General features: G+C 50.9%; 1 protein-coding gene across 1 annotated transcript in view; it reads right to left on the reverse strand.

Moving 5' to 3' along the window:
- The window catches only part of ZHX2 (zinc fingers and homeoboxes 2), a 179,886-nt gene that overhangs the window by 83,338 nt on the left and 81,571 nt on the right, over positions 1-14,977 (reverse strand). The window contains exon 2 of the mRNA XM_070802504.1: positions 13,294-13,362. The gene's annotated coding sequence lies outside the window, so the exon portion shown is untranslated. The remainder of the gene's footprint in view (positions 1-13,293; positions 13,363-14,977) is intronic.

A 14,977-nucleotide genomic window follows, 5' to 3' on the forward strand; every position in this document is an offset into this window, starting at 1 on the left:
TAAATAGCTGATATACGCACACACATATATATTAAAAAGTGTAGTAGTACACTATGTCTTTGATTGTAATCTGCTATACAGCCTAAAACATCATTTAAGAAAAATCTTTGCTTTTGGAGGTACAAGCACAAAATATTTTCATTTTCCATATACATACACCCTTGCTACAGACACTTGTGAGGGTGCTCAGTTGTTAAGTTGTGTCCGACTCTTTTTACAACCCCATGGACTACAGCCCTCCGGGCTCCTCTGTCTGTGCGATTTCCTAGGCAAGAATACTGGAGTGGGTTGCCATTTCCTTCCTCCAGGGGGTCTTGATGCAGGAATTGAACAAGCAGCTTCTTAACCGCTGAGCCACAGGGAAACCCCACAGACACATGACCCTAATCAAACCCTGCTGCTGCTGCTGCTAAGTCGCTTCAGTTGTGTCCGACTCTGTGCAACCCCATAGACGGAAGCCCACCAGGCTCCCCCGTCCCTGGGATTCTCCAGGCAAGAACACTGGAGTGGGTTGCCATTTCCTTCTCCAATGCATGAAAGTGAAAAGTGAAAGTGAAGTCGCTCAGTCGTGTCCGACTCTTAGCAACCCCATGGACTGCAGCCTACCAGGCTCCTCCATCCATGGGATTTTCCAGGCAAGAGTACTGGAGTGGGGTGCCACTGCCTTCTCCAATCAAGCCCTACATGAGGAAATGGAGAACTCCAAAGACTGCCCTCCCTCTCATGTCTCATGCTTTCTCTTCCATTCCTCTTAAATAAAAATCAAATGTATTCAAATTATGCAGGTCACTATCTGTTTAAGATAAGCTCCCTCTCAATGCCAAGAGTCTGCCTTTTTGAATAGGCAACCAGGCTGTGGTTTTCCTCAGAGCAGCCTGTCCAAGCTCTTCAGGGTCCTCTTGCTTAGAACCATTCCTCCACCTTCAACTCCCGTCCTCTGTCCACGAAGACCCATGAGCTTTCAAGGCATCCACGGCCACTTGCCCCAGACAGCTGTCCCCAGAGCCCTCCAGGGAGGTGCCTGTGGTCCCAGCACCACCTGTGTGCTCCTCGTGCTGGCGCGCTTTGCGTTTGGTCAGGAGGCAGATGCAGACAGACTGGATTCAAATCCCCTCTTACTGTAGCCTCTCGACTAGTTCCCCAACACCTCTGGGCTCATTTCCTCTTCTGCAAGGTGAGGATGATAATCATGAGAGTATCTGCCTCACAGGATCGCCCGTGAAGATTAAATGACATCGTGTCCCTCCATGACTGCTTAGTGCCTGAGGGACAGTAAGCCCTTCACAGACGTCAGCTATTATTATAATCGTATGCAGGGTACCATGGGAACCTGAAATCCCAGCTAGCAGCTTTTTAATACTTACCATGTGCCCACTGTTTTGAGTATTTTAAGAATGATTTTAGTGCTTTTTATACATTTATTTCATTTTTTTTTAAACCTCACAACCACAGTTGGGTTGTCCCATAGGTAGTGTTATTATCTCCAACTTATGGATGAGAAAACTGAAGAACAGAGAAGTTAAGAAATTTACCCAAGGACACACAGCTAACAGATCACCATGCTAACACTCTCCCCACTTGGTTAATCACCCATCTTTCCCAGTGGGGATCTCCAATGTGTAAATTAATTTGTGCTCTCCACCACCCCAGGCTCAGCCCATAGCTGGGCCATCAGAGTGCTGGAGGCTGCCACAGAATGTTCTGGTCTTTGCTGTCTTGGCATTAGCCCTTTGGAGGCCAGAGGGCTGGGTGCTCCCATTCCTGCACCTGGCTGTTACTGAATCAACCAGCTGGGACCAGATGGTGCCTTGAAAAGGAAACAGCTCTTTCTCACCCTGGTGCTCACAGGCTCTGGGCTCCCTGCACATGGTCCCACAACCCAGCTCGAGATTCAAGACACAGGAAGCAGAGGAGGCTGCAGCAGCCTCAGGCGAGTGGTGGTGAAATTAGTAGATCAGTGTACAAAGGAGCGTTTAATAATGCTATTACGATCCCCCGTCCGCGCGTAGCCACTGTGACATTCTGCATTAAAGAAGTGACAACTCTCAATTGCTGCGTGCAATGGAGGCCTGGCATTGCGTTGGCTCCCAGCCCCCAGAACACTTGCATTTTCTGGCAATGGACGGTACATGGGCATCAGGGGAAACTGAAGGCTTCGTGCAAAAATGTCCTCGCAGAGCCCTCTAAGCGCTCTGCAGTGTGGTTGCTCTGATTGCCTGTCAGGAGCATAATTTTCATTAAATATTAAGGAGCTGTTTGTTAAAATAATGTCGTCATGGTAACCATGTGGGGTGGGGGGAGGGTGCTGGGATAGCCTGGCGCTGCCCCGAATTGTAGCATGCGAGTCAAGTGCTTGGTGCTATTTAATGAGCTCCTCTGGGCGCTTCCCCATGACAGTGAATTTGGGGGACCTGGGGCCTTGAGGTTTGCCCCACTGGCACTGTCAAAGATGTGGGCACTCCTGAGTCCCTGGTGCCGTGTGTGCTTGATGCATGGATAGACGGATGCATGGGTGATGGACAGGTGGACGATGGAGAGATGGATGCTGGCAATGAAATTTTACATGTTTGAGTCTGAGCCATTCCTCACAGTTTCTATTTTGCAGGGGAAAGGAATTTTGCGGGGGAACTGGGAGAAAGAGGTGAGGTGAGTAAATGGTGGCGTGGTCAAAGGCATGGTCAAAGTTGATTCTGCCTGAAAGAAGAGGTGATGGTGGCAACAGGGAGGCAGGGCAGAGTGCAGACCCAGACTGCCTGGGTTCAAATCCCTGTTCCTCTCCTGTGTTATCACAAGCCGGTGACCTGGTCCTCCAAGCAGCTTCTGATTTCCCCACACATCACAGGCGTTCACAGAGTGTGTCCCTCAGAGCACTGTAGAGGGTCTGATTTCAGGCCACGAGGCTCTTACCACAGCGCTCGCCCACAGTAAATGCTCAATAAATCCTGGCCACCGCCACCTCTGCTGTTACTACCAGCACTACTGCTGCCACAGTGGTTACGAGAGGACCTCCTCCCCGACTGAAGGGCTCACGGTCTAAAGGTCTAAGGGGCCCCGAGCAGCCAGTGCAGACCAGGGCTGCGTGGCTCTCCAACCCTTGTGATTTCTGAGGTCAGCAAACTTTTCCTGGAAAGGGACAGAGAGTAAATATTTTAGGCCTGGTAGGTCACATGCAGTCTCCGTCACATTTTTTTTTTTTAAACAATTCTTTAAAAATATAAAGCCATTCTTAGCTCACAGGCTGCTCAGAGAGAGTCATGGTTGGCTCGTCCCTGCCATGCTGCCTTATGGGGAAGTAGAGGAAAAAAGAAAAGTACAGGGAGATGTAGATATGGGATTTTCTCCCCCCACTAAAAGTAGGTGGAAACTACGTGTAGAAAAGGAAAACTAGGGTCCAGGAATTTGTCTTAGTTTAAAAAACAAAAATAAAACCAGCCACCCGTTCACTGTGGTCTTGCAATGCTCATTTCATTGTCCAGGACAGGAAGGCAGAGGGAAGCGGAGAGAGCTGGTCAAGGTCATATCACTAGTCAGGGACAGAACTGGGACATAAACCCAGGGGATCTGGCACCAGACAACCTCCCCACCACCTCATCTACCTTGACTACTGTAGGAAAGTATCTCTATTTTCCATTATTCTAAGAATCCCAACATCCTCCATGAGTTAACTTCCTGGTGAAGAGCTGGACTTTGGGGTCCAAGTCCAGCCTCAACTCTGTGGTTACTGTATCCATGACCTTGGAAATGAATAACGTTTCAGTGCCTCAGTTTCCTCAATGGTAAGATGGAGAGACCTGCTATAACCCCTCTCTGGGGATTTATGAGGATGAAATGAATTAAAGGCATGTAATGGACTTCTTGGGCTTCCCAGGTGGCTCAGAGGTAAAAAAAAACTGCCTGCCAATGCAGATCCCTGGGTCCATCCCTGGGTTGGGAAGATCCCTGGAGAAAAAAATGGCAACCCATGCCAGTATTTCTACCTGGGAAATCCCATGGACAGAGGAGCCTGGTGGGCTACAGTCCATGGGTTGCAAGAGAATCAGACATGGCTTAGCGACTAAACTACTACAATAAGGGACTTCTTAACTAATTGTTGGATCAAGGTTAGAACTGATGATGGTAACAATCACTGAGGCAGGCAGAATAATAGCCCCCAAAGATGCCTTTGCCCTGAACCCTGGAACCCTGAATATGTTACCTTAAATGGCAAAGAGGACTTAAGGTAGCGGATGGAATTAAGACTGAGAATCAGCTGACCTCAGAACAGATGATGCTGAGTTATCTGTGCAGGCACGAGGTAATCACAAGAGTTAAGTCAGAGATGGGATGGAGAAGAAGAAGAGCTAGTGCCAGAGAGACATGCCATGAGAAGACTGCCCACTCCTGGCCTGCAGGCGGAAGGGGCCGCAAGCTAAGGAATTCAGGAAGCTCCTAGAAGCTGGAAATGCAAAGAAACAGGTTTTCCCTGGACTCCGGATAGTAATGCAATCTGTTGACACTTTGATTTTAGCTCACTGAGATGCGTTTCACACTTCTGACCTCCTAAACTGTAAAATAATAAATGTGTGTGATTGAAGCCACTAAGGGGTGTGTGGCAGCAGCAATAGGGAGAGGAAATGAACCATTTTCCCACACACGAGAGGCCTCCAAAGTTGGGAGGGCCACCAGAAGCGAGGATGGCATCCCACACAGGCTGGGGGAGGCAGGGCCTCCTTGGCACGGTCCCTCTACTGGGGCTCAGCCAGCCCCCTTCAGCTTAGGGACGGACATGTGGCCTGACCTTCTCAAGGCTGGAGTATTTGCTAGAATGACGATGACAGACGCAAGGCCCTCTTTCTGTGGGGGCTGCTGAGAGAAGGGGCTGGGTCGGTGGGGGAAACATGCTCACATAGAAGAAAGCCGGGGGAGGAGATGGAGCAAAAAACCGCACACCGCCGACACTGTTTAGCTCCAGCTGGGCTCAAAGCCAGACCAGCTCAGACTTTTCAATTATACGGGCTGCTTTTCTGTTTTGCACTTACGTCAATACGAATTAGATCTCTATTTTGTAACTAAAAGTCTGACTAATAGAATCCAATATCCACTTCAGTACCGTTTCCTACCAGTTTCAGGTGTCACCCCCTTCTTGGCTGACACTTTGGGCTCCGGAGAACCTGGGGTGGAGTTTAGGGCTGGGCACCTAGGGTGAAGATTTAGGTGGACGGTACAGGGAGGGTGGGCTGCCATTTCTCACTTCTCTCCTCACCACTCCTGTTTAGCTCAGAGATGTTGAGTCTACTGCTATAATGGAGGGAGTAAAGACCCCTCATGCGTGCATGCTAAGTCGCTTCAGTCGTGTCTGACTCTTTGTGACCCCCATGGACTGTAGCCCACCAGGCTCCTCAGTCCATGGGATTCTCTAGGCAAGAATACTGGAGCTGGTTGCCATGCCCTCCTCCAGGGGATCTTCCCAACTCAGGGATTGAACCTGTCTCTCTTAAGTCTCCTGCATTGGCAGGTGGGTTCTTTACCACTAGCGTCACTGGGAAGCCCCCAAAGACCCCTCAACCTGCTACTGAATGGGAGTGTGGTTTGAACTTGCATCTGGATCTGCAGGCGAACCAACTGTCTACGGTGGAGTCTTCTTCACATCTAGTCCATTAGGGTTGAGTGGCTTTCATGTTGATGTTATGTGGGACACTTGTGACTTGGTTCCCTGATTGAGCTGTTTCTTCTGGTTTTGCCTCTTACATGTTGACCACATTCCAGGGTTCTGTCCTCTGGCTCTGAGCTGTCCCCAGGAGCGTGTAGTCCCCCATGGCCTCTCCATCTCCTCCATCAGCTGCCTGTCCATCCTTGTTCCATTCCAACAGGCCTGAGGGATGTGGCATATGTCTTTGGGTAATGGCGACACTGGCCCAAGTTGATTTTTCACAGGGCAGCAAGGGTGGGGTGGGGGCTAAACGGCAGTTGGGGAAGGTGATATTTGAAAAACACTTAGGTCAGGGACTTTCCTGGTGATCCAGTGGCTAAGACTTAATGCTCCTCCCAATGCAGGGGGCCTGGATTCAATCCCTCGTCGGGGAACTAGATCCCACATGCTGCAACCAAGTTTGTATGCCACAACTACAGTTCCCAATGGCTGCAACTAAAACCCTGCACAGCCAAACAGACAAGTAAAAATAAACATTAAAAGAAAAGCACCTAGGTCACGTTCATCTTTTCCTCCCCCAAGAACATACTGGCCAGGCTGATAAGATAATCACTGACCTATATACGTATGACTCTTATTAAATTAATCCATCCCGACCCGAGCTTGCTTCTGGGTTCCAGGCTCATGGTGGACGCTTCCACTAGGATGATGCTATGAACACTAATCCTAGGATTACTATCAATACTAATACTAATGTAACTCCAGGGCACATTTATTGAGCAATCTGTCTGTGCCAGGCATAGTCCTTAACACTTTACATGTACTGATCAAAGCAGCTCTCTTGGGCAGCTAATAATTGCATGATCCCCATTATACAGATGAAGAAACTGAGGCTCGGGAAAGTTATATGACCCCTTAGGATTTGAATGCAAGCCATGTGGACTCCCGAGATCACCTGTTCAACCAGACCCTGAGCGTCCCACAGGTGTGCCCAGTGCTATGTTTCCAGCACCTTCTGCCACATCCACTTCTTTTTCTCTGTTTGCTCCCTGGTTAACAGGATCATTCTTTTAGATTTCCAAGCTGGGAGTCTGGGGCTTGCTCTTGACCCCTCCTGCCTCACTTTCCATGTTCAAGTCCCAGTGATGCTTTCTCTGAATTGCTACTCTGCAGACACACCCTTACTCGCCCCTGCTGTGACTGCCTCTGTTTGGGTGGCCACGTCCTGTCTCTAGGGGACATCTTTCTGCAGCTGCCTCTGGCCTCCTGCCTCGTCTTTGATCTCTTACTCGCAGCAGCCCACCCTCCGCACTGTGACCACTTCAGGTTTCTGAACCCAAGGTGGCATCACTTGGTTTAAAACTCCCAAGACCTGCTTATTACTTCCTGCCAACAGTCCACACCTCAGCGCGGCATTCGAGAACATCCCGCGCTTGCCCCTCTCAGCTGCCACGTGCTCCCCCACCAGGCTCTCCCAGCTCCAGCACTGCCAGCCTTTGACACCCTCTACATGTCTCCCTCCCCTCGGCACCACTGCCCAGGTGGCCCCTCCCTCAGGGTCCAGGTGAAAGCCTCCCTGAACCCACAGGCAGAACGAGGGACTTCATTTCTGTGGGTAGGAAGCTGACCGTCTTGGTGTCAGTCGGCGATCACACAACGGACTTCTGCATGTAGTTACCTACTGGTTTTGTTTTACTAACACTTTTACTCAGTGCCAGGCATTGTTCTATACATGTTTCATAAATTCCGTAGTCATCATTGCTACCCTACCTGGTGGTCCATTTTACAGATGAGGAAACTGAGGCACAGAGAAGTTAAATAACTTGGTCAAGATCACAAGGCTAGCAAAGGTACAAGTTGGGATTCTAACCAAGCCAATCTGGCACCAGAGTGTGTGGTCTTAAGCACTCTGCGGTGCTGCCTCACCAGTACCCTCTGTGGGAGCCCAGAGAGGGGACACAGGCCTCAGGGGGATGCTGCAGCACCTGCTGGGTCTGGAGTGATATGCCTGGCCAGGCCTCTAGAGGCGAGGCTACGACCTTTAACCCTAAGGTCCTGCCTGGTCCACAGCACCATCAGCTCCATCTAAAGGAGTATCTAGGAGTCTGAGGCCAGACAAGGATGAAGGGAGGGTATGGAGGACAGGGTCCCCAGAGCAGGGAGTGGAGCCTCAGTGGAAAGAACGGGAGGGCAGGCCGGGCCCCACTCCCTGCATCCCTGCCTGTGGGACAGTAGGGTGACCCCTGGCTATGCCTTCTCTGGGGGTGGGACAGCTCTTCAGGCAACAGAGAAGCTGTTCTGTGATAGGCCCCGGAGACAGGACCGAAGAGAAGCATGATGTTATCCGGCCCAGAACAGGCCAGAGGCTGGAGAAGACTGGGGACTGATGCTCAGCATGGCCAGAGTAACAGGTGTGCGCCTGTCTGCTGCCCCCTTAGAACTCGGCTCTGGGCTAACCACCGGGGGTCCTAACGGGCTCACTTGGGATTCCAGGCCTTCCCCACCCCGACCATGGCTTCTGTGATCAGAGGCGAACTGCTCCTCCAGCTGTGTGTGGGTTCCAATTCCCCCCGCTTCATATGGATTTAACTGGTCTTGATTTTTTTTTAAAGTATAAACTGAATCTTTCTCTTGAAGAATCTCAGAAACTAGGCTGAAAGAGGAGTTCCAGTTCCAACTTCTTCCCCATTTTGAGCAAGTAAAGCCCATCCGTTAGACGCACTCCCACTCAAATTCAGTGGGTTCCAACTTGCTCTTCTCCCCCTTGGCTGTCCGCACTCTCCCTATAGTGGGTGAATTTGGGGGGTGATGCTTGCTGAGCTTAGGGGAGGACACGGTCTAGTCACAATGGCCTTCAGTCCCTTCTAGAGACACTTGTTACCAAGGCATTTCTGTGCATGCCTGTCAGACCCTTGGGGCATCAGCTACTCCCTGCAAGACTGAGAGTAGAGTAACTCAAGTTGAAAGTTTACATGGACCGCTCCTAGGGGAGAATCATCAGCAGTGAAAAAAGAGCCTCTGAAAAACTAACAGGAGTCATTTGAGAAGTTATGATACTATTAAGACAATCTGTAACCTCATTTTTCTCGAATGCATGACAAGGAGAAAGCTCTGCTTTCAGGTAATTATGGAGGTAGAGTTTAGGGTGGTGGGGGCAGAGAGAAATAGCATCTTTTGACCATAGTTTGTGAGCAAGGTCTTCGGTTGGGTCTCTTCCACATTTTTTCTCAATTACCCTCCTGCAGAGCCCTGTGAGGTATATTAATTCCCCATTTTACAGATCAGGAAACTCAGAGGAAACGTAGTTCTGAACCGGTTGGTCTCATCTTCTGCATATAATTTTGGAAAAATAGCCTTTTCCCAGCTAGTGCAGTGACACCTCTCTAATTCAGATCCCCTGGCAATTTGAAACAGAAGCAAAACTGCCCATGGAGTGATTTTCTACTTCAAAAGAGCCCTGCTTCATTGAGTTTCATTGGTATTGATCTAAAGCTCACAGAGTAAGTGCCCTAGAAGTGTTACAGGTCAGGTGTGCTTGGCCATATGGTCAGACCTGCAAGCACAGACCACCACCGCCCTGGCCTCTGCACCTGTCAGCTGGGCTGAGCTGACTCTGCAACTGAAGGATAATAAAGCTCACCTGCAGGCAATAGGCACCCTCAGATGACGACTTTTTCAATCACTTGGGTTGTCCCTAAAGTGGTCCAGATTAATGAGGTTTTGCTGTGCTTTGTCCCCCTGATGTAAAACCACGATGTGCAGAAGCAGTCAGGGGCCTCGGAAATCATTTTTTCTGAAATGCCAAAAGGTGGCACGTGGGCTATGTCCTCCTTACTGCTCCCCAGCAGACATCACTAATCCATTGCAGCACCCTCTTTCCTCGGTATGCCTCAGAGTCCTTCTCCATGCAGTGCCCTTGGCAGCCATGACCAATTGATCAGAATTGGCAGGAGATGAGATCTACTTGTCACCCCTGACCTAGCCCAGTCACCTCATCTGAAAAGAGGTGGAACAGAAGCTAAGAGAGGCCAGTGGCTGATGGCACCAGGAATTGGGACCTCCTCTCTCTGATGGTTTGTCTTTGAAGCTGCCTCCTGCCTCATCCCTGTTCCCTTCCCACTAAAGGTAGAACTGAAGCTGGGCTCACTTGGTGGATGTTAGGGGGTGCACAGGGAGAAGGAGACGGACATGAGTGACAGTTTTTAGGACCTTGCAGGTACAGGGGCTGTGCTTATGCCGTAAACAATTTTGGTTTAAACTACCAAAGCAGAGAGATCACTTTGCTGACAAAGGTCCATATAATCAAAGTCAAAGCTATGGTTGTTTCCAGTAGTCATGTACAGGTATGAGAGTTGGACCATAAAGAAGGTGGAGTGTTGAAGAATTGATGCTTTTGAACTGTGGTGCTGGAGAAGACTCTTGACAGTTCCTTGAACAGCAAGGAGATCAAACCAGTCAATCCTAAAGGAAATCGACCCTGAATATTTACTGAAAGGACTGATGCTGAAGCTCCAATACTTTGTCCACCTGAGACGAAGAGCTGACTCATTGGAAAAGACCCTGAGGCTGGGAAAGACTGAGGGCAAGCGGAGAAGGGGGCCACAAAGGATAAGATGGATGGCATCACTGACTCAGTGGACATGGAACAAACTCTGGGAGATAGTGAAGGACAGGGAAGCCTGGCATGTTGCAGTCCGTGGGGTCACAAAGAGTCAGACACGACTTAGCCACTGAACAACAACCATCTTATTATCCAGCTGGGATCACAGGGTGATGAAGCAGGAGAGAAAAAAGGTAGGTCCCCAGGCAAGCCCATTCCAGAGTTCCATGTCCACCACCAATGTAAGAAAGGTGACCCCAACAAACTTTCAGGCAAGTGCCATTTTTATTTGCAATATGCTACAAATCCTGGGATGGTGGATGATGCCTTCTGCATAGTGAAGCATCGCTTGGACAATCTATCTTCCAGTTGAGGAGACAGCCAAGGCTCCCTGGAGAACGGCTGGGAAATCAACGCTCATTGACAGTGAGGCTCCAGAGGACACTACCCAAGCGCAAGTCTCAAATGATTTCCCATTGGTACCAGAAGACTCTCTCTTGTACCTGAGCTTTTCACTTCCGCAAGGGAAGGTGGGTCACATTGGTTTCTCATTTACTGGGAAAAGGAGAGGTCCTGAGAAGTCCAACCACTCTCCATGAGGCACCCTAGCAGGTAATAAAGAGCTTAGTGGCCTCTGCCTTTGGACTGGTGCCAGGACCACCGCAGAGAGAGCAGGGAAGATGGAGCTGCCCTTGACCGCCTTCTTGCTGCATTTCTGCTGTGGAGTGAGCCTGGGGGGAGTGATGCTTCTCGCATCCCCCCCCTGCAACTAAGCCAGGGCTTCTGACTCCTGGCCCAGTGCTCTGTCCTCTCGCCTCTGCTGCTATTTCCTGTCCCAACACTGAACCTTAATCGGGATCACATCCTACTTCCAGAACAAGAATAAGAGCTAATACTTATTGGGCATTAACAGTATACTGGCAGGGGACCAAGCAGCTTTCCATGAATCAGTTTCTTGACTCCTCCCAGCAGCCCTCTTACATAGTAGGTACTGCATGGTGCCCACTTTGCAGATGGGAAGACTGAGGCACAGACAGATTGGCAACTTCTGTCTATGAGGCCCCATGGCTAGTGGAAGAAACAGGATTTGAACCTGAGCTGTCTGATCTTAACCACAGACACAGCCTCCGGAACTCTCTATCACTTTCCCTATAATCATTCAACAGTCACTTCCTGAGCCCATCTCAGGTCCTTTGAATCAAGAACACAGTCTCTGTCCTCAAAGCCCAACTTGTGCCTCAAGACTTGCAAGGAAGCACCAAGTTACAGCTTAAGCTGCTGTTTAGCCCCCTCCCCTTCCTCTCCCACCGCCCCGCTACACAGCACTCAGAACACAGCTAACACACAGCTTCTGCACATGGACTGTCAAACTTGATTCTCATCCAGGCTGTCAGTTTCTTGAAAAAGAACCACATCTCTGGCCTCCCACAGTGCCCTGCCCTCGGTGCACATTTACTGCGGCAGCTGACCCAGGCCCGGGGGAAGAGGACCCGGTGACAAAGGACAAAGGAGGCCCCTGTGCTCCTTACTCAGACCTTCAGACCCTCTTCTTTGCGATGGGTGTCTTTCCTGAGCAATTTCTCCACCTGCGGCGTCTAGGGTGCGATTCTTTTCATGCTCGTCAGGCCAGGTTTTGGTCACTGGACAATGCGATGCTGGAGGACCGCAGTTCCCTTGGGGAAGCCATGCTCACTGTCCTCTCACAGCCTGGGGACTCGGGGAACCCAGCACAGCAATCCCACCATGCCTTTCCTTCTGGTCTGTGTGGTCTGGACCCTGGGCAAGTCTCTCGATGGCATGATGCGCTGGCAACTCTTTTCTTTGGTGGTCTTGTGACAGGAGCGAGCTCTCTAGAGCCTCTGATCAGAGTTCCGATCATGCCTGGAGAGTTGCCCACCCTTCACACAGATCAGGTGTTTGGGGCCACACGTGTGACGTGTGGCGAGCTCAGGTACACCTGGCCCATGGACAATAGGTCTGGGGAGAGACCGTCTCATCCAGCAACTTCCAGGCTGTTTTAAAGCAGGACGTGTGTGTGTGCTAAATCACTTCAGTCGTGTCTGACTCTTTTTGACCCCATGGACTGCAGCCCGGCAGGCTCCTCTGTCCATAGGCTTCTCCAGGCAAGAATAGTGGAGTGGGTTGCTGTGCCCTCCTCCAGGGAATCTTCCCAACCCAGGGATCAAACCGGTGTCTCCTACATCTCCTAAATTGGCTGGCGGGGTCTTTACCCCTAGCGCCACCTGGGAAGCCCTTAAAGCAGGAGTCTGCCCCATAAAACAGACAGTGCTGAGGGAATGCACGTGTGAGCTTACAAAGTCCCGTCGTTCATTCTCCCTAAACCTTCCCCTCATCCTCCTGCCCCTCCAGGATTCTTGATCATCACGGAACAATTTGTAAAACACTGCCCTGTCAGAACCCCTCCCCACTTCAACATTTCCCATCCTTGCTTCTCCAACCTGTGCTTGGATTCTGCCAACGACAGGGAACTCACTACTTCTAACAGATGTCGATTTTTACCACTGCTGACCTCATTAGGAATTTCTCCTTAGGCTGAGTCACTAGCTGCCCACCTGCCTCTTGCCAGTGACAGCCGTTCAAAGGAGCAAAGGTGGCTTTCTCGCCTCCGTTTACTCATGTCTCCTCGGGGCTATGGTTTACAAACTGGTGTGAACCGCAGAGTTCCCTCTGTGTTCTAAGAATGCGTCCCTAACCCTGGTTACAATGTTCGTGAGAATGATCCCCAGCCCATGCCCCCCAGAGGGTGAGCCTGAGATGCTGGCATCTGAGCAGAGAGAGGTCAGCACAGCCACCTGCGGGCTCCAGTTTGCGTCTGGCGAGGGGTGGGCAGGGACCCAGCCAATTAAGGGACCCACCGTTGGGTTCTCTGCACCACGCTGTTTCCAGGTGCATCTCGACAAAAACAACTTCAGAGGTGCAAAAGTTCAGCTGCCCCCTGGACGGGCTTCGGACCCCGCTTCCCCTGCCCGCCTCCCTTCCATCCCCCTTCCCTTCCTGAAATCCAGTGGAGGCCCCGACCTTCGCCAAACACACGGTCACTCACCAGTTCCCGTGTTGCTTACATCCTGGGAATCTTTTTACTTCGACTCCAGAGCAGTCAGTGCGTCAAGACCTACAGAGAAGAAATAATCAATATTAAAAGCAGGGCAAGGTGAACGGGGGTATCAACTCCCATTTCTAGAAGGTCTGAGGCCCTGGGATCCTGGGATGGAGATGGGGAGGAGAAAGGAAATGGTCAAGGCCTAGCCACTCGTTAAACTGACCTCAAGAATCTTGGGGCTTTGTGGTGATGCTGAGAAAAAGAAAAAAAAAAAAGACCCTCACACTCTTGGGTGAGTCAGCAGCTTTCTGAGAAGCAGGCCTTTTAGGAGAGTGAAACTAAAAGCAAGATGTGCTGGGTGGGGCTGGGGACGCGTCTCCTGAACCCCCACTCCGAGTTGCCTTCAGTCCCTGGTGTCGGTTCCTTGGCAGCAACAGAGGTTCACAGTTGGTGAGGGTGGAGAAGGAAAGCTTTGCCTACAGGCCTCAAGTCCAAAAGATACGGCAGTCCTGGAAACAAAAGCCCTCCATGTGGATTTCCGCCCAGGGAGACTCCTGCTGGGCTGAGCCCTGTGTGCTTTGAAAATTCCTCAGGAGAGCGAAGAAGCGTTCATTCCCAGCGTGGCAAGTCGAGGCCTGAGCTCTAGAGGTTTCTGCAGCCGGCCGAGGCCCACCTGCAGCGCACACGTGCGCGTGGCGAGCCTGCCTATGAGCCGCGGCTGGGACCACGCTTCTCCTCACTCCCCGTGCCCTGCCCGCCTTTACAGCCAAGCTTGTTTTTTCTTGTTGCCCTTGGAATTCTGAGGGGAGCAGAGGTTTCTCTATTCACCTCTCCCTGTTCTCAAAGGGGCACCCCTTGGGGAAAAAAAATCTTTATGGCCATACCACTAAGTGCTATCGCTATGGCAGGTACTTCAAACGTGGATCCATATGTCAGAGGTGAAACTGCATCACCTGGGAGCTTGTTGGACCCTAAGCATCAGAGCCTGCTTTTTAACAAGCTCCTCAGGTGATTCCCAGGCACATTAAAGTCTGCAAAGCATGCATTTCTAATCCCCTTCATCAGGGAAGGAAGGAAGGAAGTCAGGAAGTCGTAGCCCATTCCCCAGGGGAAGAGACAGGTTCAAGTAACCACAACTTGGCTATCAGGATTTTAATGATGCTGAGTGGTAAAGCTCATCCAAACCTGAGTTCACGTGATTCCGGAATCAAGTGTTCCTTTCCTCTGTGCTATTCGGGGAAGCAAAATGAGAGGGTGATGGGACAGGCAGGCCTGGCTTGGTGGGAGGGGCCGGGGCAGAGCAGTGGGCCAGGGATCGGCAGATGACTTCAGGCCTGGAGAAGGAGGCTGACGGGTGAGCGCTCAGTGAGGGAGGCATTGGGTGGGGAGGGAGGCCGGGGTCCCCTCCTCCTCACTGTCGTCAGAGGCCAGCAACATTTCCCAAAGGTCATCCCAATTTCTGCATTGAATCCCAGTGATTAATTTACTCTGATCCCAGTGTAGCTGGATTTGCCCTCTGCCCTTAGAACTGAGCATCCGGCAGGAGAAGGCACCCCAGGAGGCAAGCTGACCTGAGTAGCCCGGCAGGAAGGACAATACTCTGTAAAGCCCCTTACAGTTTAGAAAGAACTTTCCATCCACTAGGAGCTCATCTGCTCTTTCAAAGGACTCGGGGATGTCACTGGTG

The sequence above is a fragment of the Bos indicus genome, chromosome 14, assembly GCF_029378745.1.
Source record: "Bos indicus isolate NIAB-ARS_2022 breed Sahiwal x Tharparkar chromosome 14, NIAB-ARS_B.indTharparkar_mat_pri_1.0, whole genome shotgun sequence".
NCBI classification, from domain to species: Eukaryota; Metazoa; Chordata; class Mammalia; order Artiodactyla; family Bovidae; genus Bos; species Bos indicus.